Here is a 15,419-nt window from a genome sequence, read left to right as displayed (position 1 = left end):
CGGTTCACCCCTCTTTATCAGACCTGGTGACCCCAGATTCTCCCAGGAGCACCATATCGATGCTGATCTTAGTACGGACACCCGATCGACACAGACCGACCACAGCCCAGAACTCCTGACCTCAAACAATCCTGCAGCCTCAGCCTCTCTGACGCTTGGATTACAAGTGCGCGCCACTGCACCCGGCAGCTCCCGATCGTATTTCAGCTGCCTTCAGTTTAAAACAGCAGCAGCTGCTCCACTGCAGTAAATACTACAAATATGATGCCGTGCTTCATTTGCTCACCTGGTGACAATTATTGCGCAAGCTCATCCTCTCTTGTGGCAATCAGCGAGAGCATCAGCAGCACTCGAGCAAATGCAATTTTTTGGCCAGCTATAAAATTACTAATATATCCAGAGATACCACGTGCTTCCCCTACTCCCCATCAACTCTCCTGGCCTCCTGTTTGAGGATGGGCTAAATAGTGACGAATTTGAAAAATGGAGATGCGGGGACCTTGCAATGCAGCCTGGAGATGAATTGGAAATTAAAATGAAACTTTTACTGTGTCTCTTTGTGTTGTATTTTTAGTGGGAATAAGGGAGTCAAAAGCTACGGGAGTTGCTAGATTGGAAGTACAGGTAATGGCAGAAGTGAAAGAATGAAAAGAGCATGGAGCCAGATTGAACGTGAGTTGTTGCGAATCGAAGTTCTGCCATTTCGATGTGGGTCAAGTGTGGGCGGAGGAGGAGAACATGAAGTTTGCGCTCTCTTGTGGCTGTGGCGAACATCATTGATTTCGCCAGAGATTTTGTAAGTGCAGTAGCTGCAGTGAGCAGCAGGGAGCAGTAAGGGTGAGGTGAATGTGGAGGATTCAAAGGAGAGGCGATGTGGAATGTGTCATTGAATGCAGTAGCAAGGATGAGGAGAGTGTGTACGTGTCAGTATGTGAAGATTTGCCTGGTGAGAAGTGGGAGGTTCGTTCTCGATTTTATTGTAAAGACTGAATCATGTGGCTGGTCGAGGCGGCGGTATTGGACGTTGGAGGGAAAAGCAGTGCAGCAATTAAGATTTGTGTGGTGAGTGAGTGTGGAGAGAAAAGGCAAAGTGCATGTTTGTGGAGGTGCATTTTTGTTTGGCGTCAAGCAAAGAATTTGAAAAGGCTGCGTCCCACTCTGTTGGTCAGGCTGCACTGTAGCATCTATTCACAGGTGCGATCCCACCACTGAGCAGCACGGGGGATTTGACCTGCTCCGTTTCCGACCTGGGCCGGTTCACCCCTCTTTATCAGACCTGGTGACCCCAGATTCTCCCAGGAGCACCATATCGATGCTGATCTTAGTACGGACACCCGATCGACACAGACCGACCACAGCCCAGAACTCCTGACCTCAAACAATCCTGCAGCCTCAGCCTCTCCAACGCTTGGATTACAAGTGCGCGCCACTGCACCCGGCAATTCCTACTGGTGTTTCAGCTGCCTTCAGTTTAAAACAGCAGCAGCTGCTCCACTGCAGTAAATACTACAAATATGATGCCGTGCTTCATTTGCTCACCTGGTGACAATTATTGTGCAAGCTCATCCTCTCTTGTGGCAATCAGCGAGAGCATCAGCAGCACTCGAGCAAATGCAATTTTTTGGCCAGCTATAAAATTACTAATATATCCAGAGATACCACGTGCTTCCCCTACTCCCCATCAACTCTCCTGGCCTCCTGTTTGAGGATGGGCTAAATAGTGACGAATTTGAAAAATGGAGATGCGGGGACCTTGCAATGCAGCCTGGAGATGAATTGGAAATTAAAATGAAACTTTTACTGTGTCTCTTTGTGTTGTATTTTTAGTGGGAATAAGGGAGTCAAAAGCTACGGGAGTTGCTAGATTGGAAGTACAGCTAATGGCAGAAGTGAAAGAATGAAAAGAGCATGGAGCCAGATTGAACGTGAGTTGTTGCGAATCGAAGTTCTGCAATTTCGATGTGGGTCAAGTGTGGGCGGAGGAGGAGAACATGAAGTTTGCGCTCTCTTGTGGCTGTGGCGAGCATAATTGATTTCGGCAGAGATTTTGTAAGTGCAGTAGCTGCAGTGAGCAGCAGGGAGCAGTAAGGGTGAGGTGAATGTGGAGGATTCAAAGGAGACGCGGTGTGGAATGTGGTCATTGAATGCAGCAGTCAGGATGAGGAGAGTGTGTGCGTGTCAGTATGTGAAGATTTGCCTGGTGAGAAGTGGGAGTTTCGTTCTTGATTATATTGTAAAGACTGAATCATGTGGCTGGTCGAGGCGGCGGTATTGGACGTTGGAGGGAAAAGCAGTGCAGCAATTAAGATTTGTGTGGTGAGTGAGTGTGGAGAGAAAAGGCAAAGTGCATGTTTGTGGAGGTGCATTTTTGTTTGGCGTCAAGCAAAGAATTGGAAAAGGCTGCGTCCCACTCTGTTGGTCAGGCTGCACTGTAGCATCTATTCACAGGTGCGATCCCACCACTGAGCAGCACGGGGGATTTGACCTGCTCCGTTTCCGACCTGGGCCGGTTCACCCCTCTTTATCAGACCTGGTGACCCCAGATTCTCCCAGGAGCACCATATCGATGCTGATCTTAGTACGGACACCCGATCGACACAGACCGACCACAGCCCAGAACTCCTGACCTCAAACAATCCTGCAGCCTCAGCCTCCCCGACGCTTGGATTACAAGTGCGCGCCACTGCACCCGGCAGCTCCCAATGGGGTTTCAGCTGCCTTCAGTTTAAAACAGCAGCAGCTGCTCCACTGCAGTAAATACTACAAATATGATGCCGTGCTTCATTTGCTCACCTGGTGACAATTATTGCGCAAGCTCATACTCTCTTGTGGCAATCAGCGAGAGCATCAGCAGCACTCGAGCAAATGCAATTTTTTGGCCAGCTATAAAATTACTAATATATCCAGAGATGCCACGTGCTTCCCCTACTCCCCATCAACTCTCCTGGCCTCCTGTTTGAGGATGGGCTAAATCGTGACGAATTTGAAAAATGGAGATGCGGGGACCTTGCAATGCAGCCTGGAGATGAATTGGAAATTAAAATGAAACTTTTACTGTGTCTCTTTGTGTTGTATTTTTAGTGGGAATAAGGGAGTCAAAAGCTACGGGAGTTGCTAGATTGGAAGTACAGGTAATGGCAGAAGTGAAAGAATGAAAAGAGCATGGAGCCAGATTGAACGTGAGTTGTTGCGAATCGAAGTTCTGCAATTTCGATGTGGGTCAAGTGTGGGCGGAGGAGGAGAACATGAAGTTTGCGCTCTCTTGTGGCTGTGGCGAACATCATTGATTTCGCCAGAGATTTTGTAAGTGCAGCAGCTGCAGTGAGCAGCAGGGAGCAGTAAGGGTGAGGTGAATGTGGAGGATTCAAAGGAGAGGCGATGTGGAATGTGTCATTGAATGCAGTAGCAAGGATGAGGAGAGTGTGTACGTGTCAGTATGTGAAGATTTGCCTGGTGAGAAGTGGGAGGTTCGTTCTCGATTTTATTGTAAAGACTGAATCATGTGGCTGGTCGAGGCGGCGGTATTGGACGTTGGAGGGAAAAGCAGTGCAGCAATTAAGATTTGTGTGGTGAGTGAGTGTGGAGAGAAAAGGCAAAGTGCATGTTTGTGGAGGTGCATTTTTGTTTGGCGTCAAGCAAAGAATTTGAAAAGGCTGCGTCCCACTCTGTTGGTCAGGCTGCACTGTAGCATCTATTCACAGGTGCGATCCCACCACTGAGCAGCACGGGGCATTTGACCTGCTCCGTTTCCGACCTGGGCCGGTTCTCCCCTTTTCATCAGACCTGGTGACCCCAGAAGCACCATATCGATGCTGATTTTAGTCCGGACACCCGATCGACACAGACCGACCACAGCCCAGAACTCCTGACCTCAAACAATCCTGCAGCCTCAGCCTCCCCGACGCTTGGATTACAAGTGCGCGCCACTGCACCCGGCAATTCCTACTGGTGTTTCAGCTGCCTTCAGTTTAAAACAGCAGCAGCTGCTCCACTGCAGTAAATACTACAAATATGATGCCGTGCTTCATTTGCTCACCTGGTGACAATTATTGCGCAAGCTCATACTCTCTTGTGGCAATCAGCGAGAGCATCAGCAGCACTCGAGCAAATGCAATTTTTTGGCCAGCTATAAAATTGCTAATATATCCAGAGATACCACGTGCTTCCCCTCCTCCCCATCAACTCTCCTGGCCTCCTGTTTGAGGATGGGCTAAATAGTGACGAATTTGAAAAATGGAGATGCGGGGACCTTGCAATGCAGCCTGGAGATGAATTGGAAATTAAAATGAAACTTTTACTGTGTCTCTTTGTGTTGTATTTTTAGTGGGAATAAGGGAGTCAAAAGCTACGGGAGTTGCTAGATTGGAAGTACAGCTAATGGCAGAAGTGAAAGAATGAAAAGAGTATGGAGCCAGATTGAACGTGAGTTGTTGCGAAGCGAAGTTCTGCAATTTCGATGTGGGTCAAGTGTGGGCGGAGGAGGAGAACATGAAGTTTGCGCTCTCTTGTGGCTGTGGCGAGCATAATTGATTCAGGCGGAGATTTTGTAAGTGCAGTGGCTGCAGTGAGCACCAGGGAGCAGTAAGGGTGAGGTGAATGTGGAGGATTCAAAGGAGAGGCGGTGTGGAATGTGGTCATTGAATGCAGTCGTCAGGATGAGGAGAGTGTGTACGTGGCAGTATGTGAAGATTTGCCTGGTGAGAAGTGGGAGTTTCGTTCCTGATTATATTGTAAAGACTGAATCATGTGGCTGGTCGAGGCGGCGGTATTGGACGTTGGAGGGAAAAGCAGTGCAGCAATTAAGATTTGTGTGGTGAGTGAGAGTGGGTAGAAAAGGCAAAGTGCATGTTTGTGGAGGTGCATTTTTGTTTGGCGTCAAGCAAAGAATTGGAAAAGGCTGCGTCGCACTCTGTTGGTCAGGCTGCACTGTAGCATCTATTCACAAGTGCGATCCCACCACTGAGCAGCACGGGGGATTTGACCTGCTCCGTATCCGACCTGGGCCGGTTCACCCCTCTTTATCAGACCTGGTGATCCCAGATTCTCCCAGGAGCACCATATCGATGCTGATCTTAGTACGGACACCCGATCGACACAGACCGACCACAGCCCAGAACTCCTGACCTCAAACAATCCTGCAGCCGCAGCCTCAGCCTCCCCGACGCTTGGATTACAAGTGCGTGCCACTGCACCCGGCAGCTCCCAATCGTGTTTCAGCTGCCTTCAGTTTAAAGCAGCAGCAGCTGCTCCACTGCAGTAAATACTACAAATATGATGCCGTGCTTCATTTGCTCACCTGGTGACAATTATTGCGCAAGCTCATACTCTCTTGTGGCAATCAGCGAGAGCATCAGCAGCACTCGAGCAAATGCAATTTTTTGGCCAGCTATAAAATTGCTAATATATCCAGAGATCCCACGTGCTTCCCCTCCTCCCCATCAACTCTCCTGGCCTCCTGTTTGAGGATGGGCTAAATAGTGACGAATTTGAAAAATGGAGATGCGGGGACCTTGCAATGCAGCCTGGAGATGAATTGGAAATTAAAATGAAACTTTTACTGTGTCTCTTTGTGTTGTATTTTTAGTGGGAATAAGGGAGTCAAAAGCTACGGGAGTTGCTAGATTGGAAGTACAGCTAATGGCAGAAGTGAAAGAATGAAAAGAGCATGGAGCCAGATTGAACGTGAGTTGTTGCGAAGCGAAGTTCTGCAATTTCGATGTGGGTCAAGTGTGGGCGGAGGAGGAGAACATGAAGTTTGCGCTCTCTTGTGGCTGTGGCGAGCATAATTGATTCAGGCGGAGATTTTGCAAGTGCAGTGGCTGCAGTGAGCACCAGGGAGCAGTGAGGGTGAGGTGAATGTGGAGGATTCAAAGGAGAGGCGATGTGGAATGTGTCATTGAATGCAGTAGCAAGGATGAGGAGAGTGTGTGCGTGTCAGTATGTGAAGATTTGCCTGGTGAGAATTGGGAGGTTCGTTCTCGATTTTATTGTAAAGACTGAATCATGTAGCTGGTCGAGGCGGCGGTATTGGACGTTGGAGGGAAAAGCAGTGCAGCAATTAAGATTTGTGTGGTGAATGAGTGTGGAGGGATGGAGAGAAAAGGTAAAGTGCATGTTTGTGGAGGTGTATTTTTGTTTGGTGTCAAGCAAAGAATTGAAAAAGGCTGCGTCCCACTCTGTTGGTCAGGCTGCACTGTAGCATCTATTCACAGGTGCGATCCCACCACTGAGCAGCACGGGGGATTTGACCTGCTCCGTTTCCGACCTGGGCCGATTCACCCCTCTTTATCAGACCTGGTGACTCCAGATTCTCCCAGGAGCACCATATCGATGCTGATCTTAGTACGGACACCCGATCAACACAGACCGACCACAGCCCAGAACTCCTGACCTCAAACAATCCTGCAGCCTCAGCCTCCCCGACACTTGGATTACAAGTGCGTGCCACTGCACCCGGCAGCTCCCAATCGTGTTTCAGCTGCCTTCAGTTTAAAACAGCAGCAGCTGCTCCACTGCAGTAAATACTACAAATATGATGCCGTGCTTCATTTGCTCACCTGGTGACAATTATTGCGCAAGCTCATACTCTCTTGTGGCAATCAGCGAGAGCATCAGCAGCACTCGAGCAAATGCAATTTTTTGGCCAGCTATAAAATTGCTAATATATCCAGAGATACCACGTGCTTCCCCTCCTCCCCATCAACTCTCCTGGCCTCCTGTTTGAGGATGGGCTAAATAGTGACGAATTTGAAAAATGGAGATGCGGGGACCTTGCAATGCAGCCTGGAGATGAATTGGAAATTAAAATGAAACTTTTACTGTGTCTCTTTGTGTTGTATTTTTAGTGGGAATAAGGGAGTCAAAAGCTACGGGAGTTGCTAGATTGGAAGTACAGCTAATGGCAGAAGTGAAAGAATGAAAAGAGCATGGAGCCAGATTGAACGTGAGTTGTTGCGAAGCGAAGTTCTGCAATTTCGATGTGGGTCAAGTGTGGGCGGAGGAGGAGAACATGAAGTTTGCGCTCTCTTGTGGCTGTGGCGAGCATAATTGATTCAGGCGGAGATTTTGTAAGTGCAGTAGCTGCAGTGAGCAGCAGGGAGCAGTAAGGGTGAGGTGAATGTGGAGGATTCAAAGGAGAGGCGATGTGGAATGTGTCATTGAATGCAGCAGCAAGGATGAGGAGAGTGTGTGCGTGTCAGTATGTGAAGATTTGCCTGGTGAGAAGTGGGAGGTTCGTTCTCGATTTTATTGTAAAGACTGAATCATGTGGCTGGTCGAGGCGGCGGTATTGGACGTTGGAGGGAAAAGCAGTGCAGCAATTAAGATTTGTGTGGTGAATGAGTGTGGAGGGATGGAGAGAAAAGGTAAAGTGCATGTTTGTGGAGGTGCATTTTTGTTTGGTGTCAAGCAAAGAATTGGAAAAGGCTGCGTCGCACTCTGTTGGTCAGGCTGCACTGTGGCATCTATTCACAGGTGCGATCCCACCACTGAGCAGCACGGGGGATTTGACCTGCTCCGTTTCCGACCTGGGCCGGTTCACCCCTCTTTATCAGACCTGGTGACCCCAAATTCTCCCAGGAGCACCATGTCGATGCTGATCTTAGTACGGACACCCGATCGACACAGACCGATCACAGCCCAGAACTCCTGACCTCAAACAATCCTGCAGCTTCAGCCTCCCTGACGCTTGGATTACAAGTGCGTGCCACTGCACCCGGCAATTTCTTCTGGTGTTTCAGCTGCCTTCAGTTTAAAACAGCAGCAGCTGCTCCACTGCAGTAAATACTACAAATATGATGCCGTGCTTCATTTGCTCACCTGGTGACAATTATTGCGCAAGCTCATACTCTCTTGTGGCAATCAGCGAGAGCATCAGCAGCACTCGAGCAAATGCAATTTTTTGGCCAGCTATAAAATTACTAATATATCCAGAAATACCACGTGCTTCCCCTACTCCCCATCAACTCTCCTGGCCTCCTGTTTGAGGATGGGCTAAATAGTGACGAATTTGAAAAATGGAGATGTGGGGACCTTGCAATGCAGCCTGGAGATGAATTGGAAATTAAAATGAAACTTTTACTGTGTCTCTTTGTGTTGTATTTTTAGTGGGAATAAGGGAGTCAAAAGCTACGGGAGTTGCTAGATTGGAAGTACAGCTAATGGCAGAAGTGAAAGAATGAAAAGAGCATGGAGCCAGATTGAACGTGAGTTGTTGCGAAGCAAAGTTCTGCAATTTCGATGTGGGTCAAGTGTGGGCGGAGGAGGAGAACATGAAGTTTGCGCTCTCTTGTGGCTGTGGCGAGCATAATTGATTGAGGCGGAGATTTTGTAAGTGCAGTGGCTGCAGTGAGCACCAGGGAGCAGTAAGGGTGAGGTGAATGTGGAGGATTCAAAGGAGAGGCGGTGTGGAATGTGGTCATTGAATGCAGTCGTCAGGATGAGGAGAGTGTGTGTGTGTCAGTATGTGAAGATTTGCCTGGTGAGAAGTGGGAGTTTCGTTCCTGATTATATTGTAAAGACTGAATCATGTGGCTGGTCGAGGCGGCGGTGGACGTTGGAGGGAAAAGCAGTGCAGCAATTAAGATTTGTGTGGTGAGTGAGAGTGGAGAGAAAAGGCAAAGTGCATGTTTGTGGAGGTGTATTTTTGTTTGGTGTCAAGCAAAGAATTGCAAAAGGCTGCGTCCCACTCTGTTGGTCAGGCTGCACTGTGGCATCTATTCACAGGTGCGATCCCACCACTGAGCAGCACGGGGGATTTGACCTGCTCTGTTTCCGACCTGGGCCGGTTCACCCCTCTTTATCAGACCTGGTGACCCCAGATTCTCCCAGGAGCACCACGTCGATGCTGATCTTAGTTCGGACACCCGATTGACACAGACCGACCACAGCCCAGAACGCCTGACCTCAAACAATCCTGCAGCCTCAGCCTCCCTGACGTTTTGATTACAAGCGCGCGCCACTGCACCCGGCAATTTGTTCTGGTGTTTCAGCTGCCTTCAGTTTAAAACAGCAGCAGCTGCTCCACTGCAGTAAATACTACAAATATGATACCGTGCTTCATTTGCTCACCTGGTGACAATTATTGCGCAAGCTCATACTCTCTTGTGGCAATCAGCGAGAGCATCAGCAGCACTCGAGCAAATGCAATTTTTTGGCCAGCTATAAAATTGCTAATATATCCAGAGATACCACGTGCTTCCCCTCCTCCCCATCAACTCTCCTGGCCTCCTGTTTGAGGATGGGCTAAATAGTGACGAAGTTGAAAAATGGAGATGCGGGGTCCTTGCAATGCAGCCTGGAGATGAATTGGAAATTAAAGTGAAACTTTTACTGTGTCTCTTTGTGTTGTATTTTTAGTGGGAATAAGGGAGTCAAAAGCTACGGGAGTTGCTAGATTGGAAGTACAGCTAATGGCAGAAGTGAAAGAATGAAAAGAGCATGGAGCCAGATTGAACGTGAGTTGTTGCGAAGCGAAGTTCTGCAATTTCGATGTGGGTCAAGTGTGGGCGGAGGAGGAGAACATGAAGTTTGCGCTCTCTTGTGGCTGTGGCGAGCATAATTGATTCAGGCGGAGATTTTGTAAGTGCAGTGGCTGCAGTGAGCAGCAGGGAGCAGGAAGGGTGAGGTGAATGTGGAGGATTCAAAGGAGAGGCGGTGTGGAATGTGGTCATTGAATGCAGTCGTCAGGATGAGGAGAGTGTGCGCGTGTCAGTATGTGAAGATTTGCCTGGTGAGAAGTGGGAGTTTCGTTCCTGATTATATTGTAAAGACTGAATCATGTGGCTGGTCGAGGCGGCGGTATTGGACGTTGGAGGGAAAAGCAGTGCAGCAATTAAGATTTGTGTGGTGAATGAGTGTGGAGGGATGGAGAGAAAAGGTAAAGTGCATGTTTGTGGAGGTGTATTTTTGTTTGGTGTCAAGCAAAGAATTGGAAAAGGCTGCGTCCCACTCTGTTGGTCAGGCTGCACTGTGGCATCTATTCACAGGTGCGATCCCACCACTGAGCAGCACGGGGGATTTGACCTGCTCCGTTTCCGACCTGGGCCGATTCACCCCTCTTTATCAGACCTGGTGACCCCAGATTCTCCCAGGAGCACCACGTCGATGCTGATCTCAGTGCGGACACCCGATCGACACAGACCGACCACAGCCCAGAACTCCTGACCTCAAACAATCCTGCAGCCTCAGCTTCCCTGACGCTTGGATTACAAGCGCGTGCCACTGCACCCGGCAATTTCTTCTGGTGTTTCAGCTGCCTTCAGTTTAAAACAGCAGCAGCTGCTCCATTGCAGTAAATACTACAAATATGATGCCGTGCTTCATTTGCTCACCTGGTGACAATTATTGCGCAAGCTCATCCTCTCTTGTGGCAATCAGCGAGAGCATCAGCAGCACTCGAGCAAATGCAATTTTTTGGCCAGCTATAAAATTGCTAATATATCCAGAGATACCACGTGCTTCCCCTCCTCCCCATCAACTCTCCTGGCCTCCTGTTTGAGGATGGGCTAAATAGTGACGAATTTGAAAAGTGGAGATGCGGGGAGCTTGCAATGCAGCCTGGAGATGAATTGGAAATTAAAATGAAACTTTTACTGTGTCTCTTTGTGTTGTATTTTTAGTGGGAATAAGGGAGTCAAAAGCTACGGGAGTTGCTAGATTGGAAGTACAGCTAATGGCAGAAGTGAAAGAATGAAAAGAGCATGGAGCCAGATTGAACGTGAGGTGTTGCGAAGCGAAGTTCTCCAATTTCGATGTGGGTCAAGTGTGGGCGGAGGAGGAGAACATGAAGTTTGCGCTCTCTTGTGGCTGTGGCGAGCATAATTGATTGAGGCGGAGATTTTGTAAGTGCAGTGGCTGCAGTGAGCACCAGGGAGCAGTAAGGGTGAGGTGAATGTGGAGGATTCAAAGGAGAGGCGGTGTGGAATGTGGTCATTGAATGCAGTCGTCAGGATGCGGAGAGTGTGCGCGTGTCAGTATGTGAAGATTTGCCTGGTGAGAAGTGGGAGTTTCGTTCCTGATTATATTGTAAAGACTGAATCATGTGGCTGGTCGAGGCGGCGGTATTGGACGTTGGAGGGAAAAGCAGTGCAGCAATTAAGATTTGTGTGGTGAGTGAGAGTGGAGAGAAAAGGCAAAGTGCATGTTTGTGGAGGTGCATTTTTGTTTGGCGTCAAGCAAAGAATTGGAAAAGGCTGCGTCGCACTCTGTTGGTCAGGCTGCACTGTAGCATCTATTCACAAGTGCGATCCCACCACTGAGCAGCACGGGGGATTTGACCTGCTCCGTTTCCGACCTGGGCCGGTTCACCCCTCTTTATCAGACCTGGTGATCCCAGATTCTCCCAGGAGCACCATATCGATGCTGATCTTAGTACGGACACCCGATCGACACAGACCGACCACAACCCAGAACTCCTGACCTCAAACAATCCTGCAGCCTCAGCCTCCCCGACGCTTGGATTACAAGTGCGTGCCACTGCACCCGGCAGCTCCCAATCGTGTTTCAGCTGCCTTCAGTTTAAAGCAGCAGCAGCTGCTCCACTGCAGTAAATACTACAAATATGATGCCGTGCTTCATTTGCTCACCTGGTGACAATTATTGCGCAAGCTCATACTCTCTTGTGGCAATCAGCGAGAGCATCAGCAGCACTCGAGCAAATGCAATTTTTTGGCCAGCTATAAAATTACTAATATATCCAGAGATACCACGTGCTTCCCCTACTCCCCATCAACTCTCCTGGCCTCCTGTTTGAGGATGGGCGAAATAGTGACGAATTTGAAAAATGGAGACGCGGGGACCTTGCAATGCAGCCTGGAGATGAATTGGAAATTAAAATGAAACTTTTACTGTGTCTCTTTGTGTTGTATTTTTAGTGGGAATAAGGGAGTCAAAAGCTACGGGAGTTGCTAGATTGGAAGTACAGCTAATGGCAGAAGTGAAAGAATGAAAAGAGCATGGAGCCAGATTGAACGTGAGTTGTTGCGAAGCGAAGTTCTGCAATTTCGATGTGGGTCAAGTGTGGGCGGAGGAGGAGAACATGAAGTTTGCGCTCGCTTGTGGCTGTGGCGAGCATAATTGATTTAGGCAGAGATTTTGTAAGTGCAGTAGCTGCAGTGAGCAGCAGGGAGCAGTAAGGGTGAGGTGAATGTGGAGGATTCAAAGGAGAGGCGATGTGGAATGTGTCATTGAATGCAGTAGCAAGGATGAGGAGAGTGTGTGCGTGTCAGTATGTGAAGATTTGCCTGGTGAGAATTGGGAGGTTCGTTCTCGATTTTATTGTAAAGACTGAATCATGTGGCTGGTCGAGGCGGCGGTATTGGACGTTGGAGGGAAAAGCAGTGCAGCAATTAAGATTTGTGTGATGAATGAGTGTGGAGGGATGGAGAGAAAAGGTAAAGTGCATGTTTGTGGAGGTGTATTTTTGTTTGGTGTCAAGCAAAGAATTGGAAAAGGCTGCGTCCCACTCTGTTGGTCAGGCTGCACTGTGGCATCTATTCACAGGTGCGATCCCACCACTGAGCAGCACGGGGGATTTGACCTGCTCCGTTTCCGACCTGGGCCGGTTCACCCCTCTTTATCAGACCTGGTGATCCCAGATTCTCCCAGGAGCACCACATCGATGCTGATCTTAGTACGGACACCCGATCGACACAGACCAACCACAGCCCAGAAATCCTGACCTCAAACAATCCTGCAGCCTCAGCCTCCCCGACGCTTGGATTACAAGTGCGTGCCACTGCACCCTGCAGCTCCCAATCGTGTTTCAGCTGCCTTCAGTTTAAAGCAGCAGCAGCTGCTCCACTGCAGTAAATACTACAAATATGATACCGTGCTTCATTTGCTCACCTGGTGACAATTATTGCGCGAGCTCATACTCTCTTGTGGCAATCAGCGAGAGCATCAGCAGCACTCGAGCAAATGCAATTTTTTGACCAGCTATAAAATTACTAATATATCCAGAAATACCACGTGCTTCCCCTACTCCCCATCAACTCTCCTGGCCTCCTGTTTGAGGATGGGCGAAATAGTGACGAATTTGAAAAATGGAGACGCGGGGACCTTGCAATGCAGCCTGGAGATGAATTGGAAATTAAAATGAAACTTTTACTGTGTCTCTTTGTGTTGTATTTTTAGTGGGAATAAGGGAGTCAAAAGCTACGGGAGTTGCTAGATTGGAAGTACAGCTAATGGCAGAAGTGAAAGAATGAAAAGAGCATGGAGCCAGATTGAACGTGAGTTGTTGCGAAGCGAAGTTCTGCAATTTCGATGTGGGTCAAGTGTGGGCGGAGGAGGAGAACATGAAGTTTGCGCTCGCTTGTGGCTGTGGCGAGCATAATTGATTTAGGCAGAGATTTTGTAAGTGCAGTAGCTGCAGTGAGCAGCAGGGAGCAGTAAGGGTGAGGTGAATGTGGAGGATTCAAAGGAGAGGCGATGTGGAATGTGTCATTGAATGCAGCAGCAAGGATGAGGAGAGTGTGTGCGTGTCAGTATGTGAAGATTTGCCTGGTGAGAAGTGGGAGTTTCGTTCTCGATTTTATTGTAAAGACTGAATCATGTGGCTGGTTGAGGCGGCGGTATTGGACGTTGGAGGGAAAAGCAGTGCAGCAATTAAGATTTGTGTGGTGAGTGAGTGTGGAGAGAAAAGGCAAAGTGCATGTTTGTGGAGGTGCATTTTTGTTTGGTGTCAAGCAAAGAATTAGAAAAGGCTGCGTCGCACTCTGTTGGTCAGGCTGCACTGTGGCATCTATTCACAGGTGCGATCCCACCACTGAGCAGCACGGGGGATTTGACCTGCTCCGTTTCCGACCTGGGCCGGTTCACCCCTCTTTATTAGACCTGGTGACCCCAGATTCTTCCAGGAGCACCATATCGATGCTGATCTTAGTACGGACACCCGATCGACACAGACCGACCACAGCCCAGAACTCCTGACCTCAAACAATCCTGCAGCCTCAGCCTCCCTGACGCTTGGATTACAAGTGCGCGCCACTGCACCCGGCAATTTCTTCTGGTGTTTCAGCTGCCTTCAGTTTAAAACAGCAGCAGCTGCTCCATTGCAGTAAATACTACAAATATGATGCCGTGCTTCATTTGCTCACCTGGTGACAATTATTGCGCAAGCTCATACTCTCTTGTGGCAATCAGCGAGAGCATCAGCAGCACTCGAGCAAATGCAATTTTTTGGCCAGCTATAAAATTGCTAATATATCCAGAGATACCACGTGCTTCCCCTCCTCCCCATCAACTCTCCTGGCCTCCTGTTTGAGGATGGGCTAAATAGTGACGAATTTGAAAAATGGAGATGCGGGGACCTTGCAATGCAGCCTGGAGATGAATTGGAAATTAAAATGAAACTTTTACTGTGTCTCTTTGTGTTGTATTTTTAGTGGGAATAAGGGAGTCAAAAGCTACGGGAGTTGCTAGATTGGAAGTACAGCTAATGGCAGAAGTGAAAGAATGAAAAGAGCATGGAGCCAGATTGAACGTGAGTTGTTGCGAAGCGAAGTTCTGCAATTTCGATGTGGGTCAAGTGTGGGCGGAGGAGGAGAACATGAAGTTTGCGCTCTCTTGTGGCTGTGGCGAGCATAATTGATTGAGGCGGAGATTTTGTAAGTGCAGTGGCTGCAGTGAGCACCAGGGAGCAGTAAGGGTGAGGTGAATGTGGAGGATTCAAAGGAGAGGCGGTGTGGAATGTGGTCATTGAATGCAGTCGTCAGGATGAGGAGAGTGTGCGCGTGTCAGTATGTGAAGATTTGCCTGGTGAGAAGTGGGAGTTTCGTTCCTGATTATATTGTAAAGACTGAATCATGTGGCTGGTCGAGGCGGCGGTATTGGTCGTTGGAGGGAAAAGCAGTGCAGCAATTAAGATTTGTGTGGTGAATGAGTGTGGAGGGATGGAGAGAAAAGTTAAAGTGCATGTTTGTGGAGGTGCATTTTTGTTTGGTGTCAAGCAAAGAATTGGAAAAGGCTGCGTCCCACTCTGTTGGTCAGGCTGAGATTTTGTAAGTGCAGTGGCTGCAGTGAGCAGCAAGGGTGAGATGAATGTGTTGGATTCAAATTCTCCGAGGAGCACCATGTCGATGCTGATCTTAGCGCGGTCACCTGATCGACACAGACCGACCACAGCCCAGAACTCCTGACGTCAAATAATCCTTCAGCTTCACTCTCCCTGAGGTTTGGATAACAAGTGCCGGCCACTGCACCCGGCAATTCCCAGTCCTGTTTCAGCTGCCTTCAGCTTTTAACAGCAGCAGCTGCTCTCCTGCAGTAAATACTACAAATATGATGCCCGGCAGCTGGATTTCACTCAGCAATTTTGTTTCAGTTGCCCTCAGTTAAAAATTACAGCCGCTGCTCCACTGCAGTAAACACTGCGAACGGAATGCTCTCCTTCATTTGCTCATCTCCCCGTCTAGAAT

Source organism: Heptranchias perlo, chromosome 12, assembly GCF_035084215.1.
Source record: "Heptranchias perlo isolate sHepPer1 chromosome 12, sHepPer1.hap1, whole genome shotgun sequence".
Taxonomy (NCBI): domain Eukaryota; kingdom Metazoa; phylum Chordata; class Chondrichthyes; order Hexanchiformes; family Hexanchidae; genus Heptranchias; species Heptranchias perlo.
The sequence above is the reverse complement of the archived record's forward strand: the minus strand, read 5'-3'. Positions refer to the sequence as shown.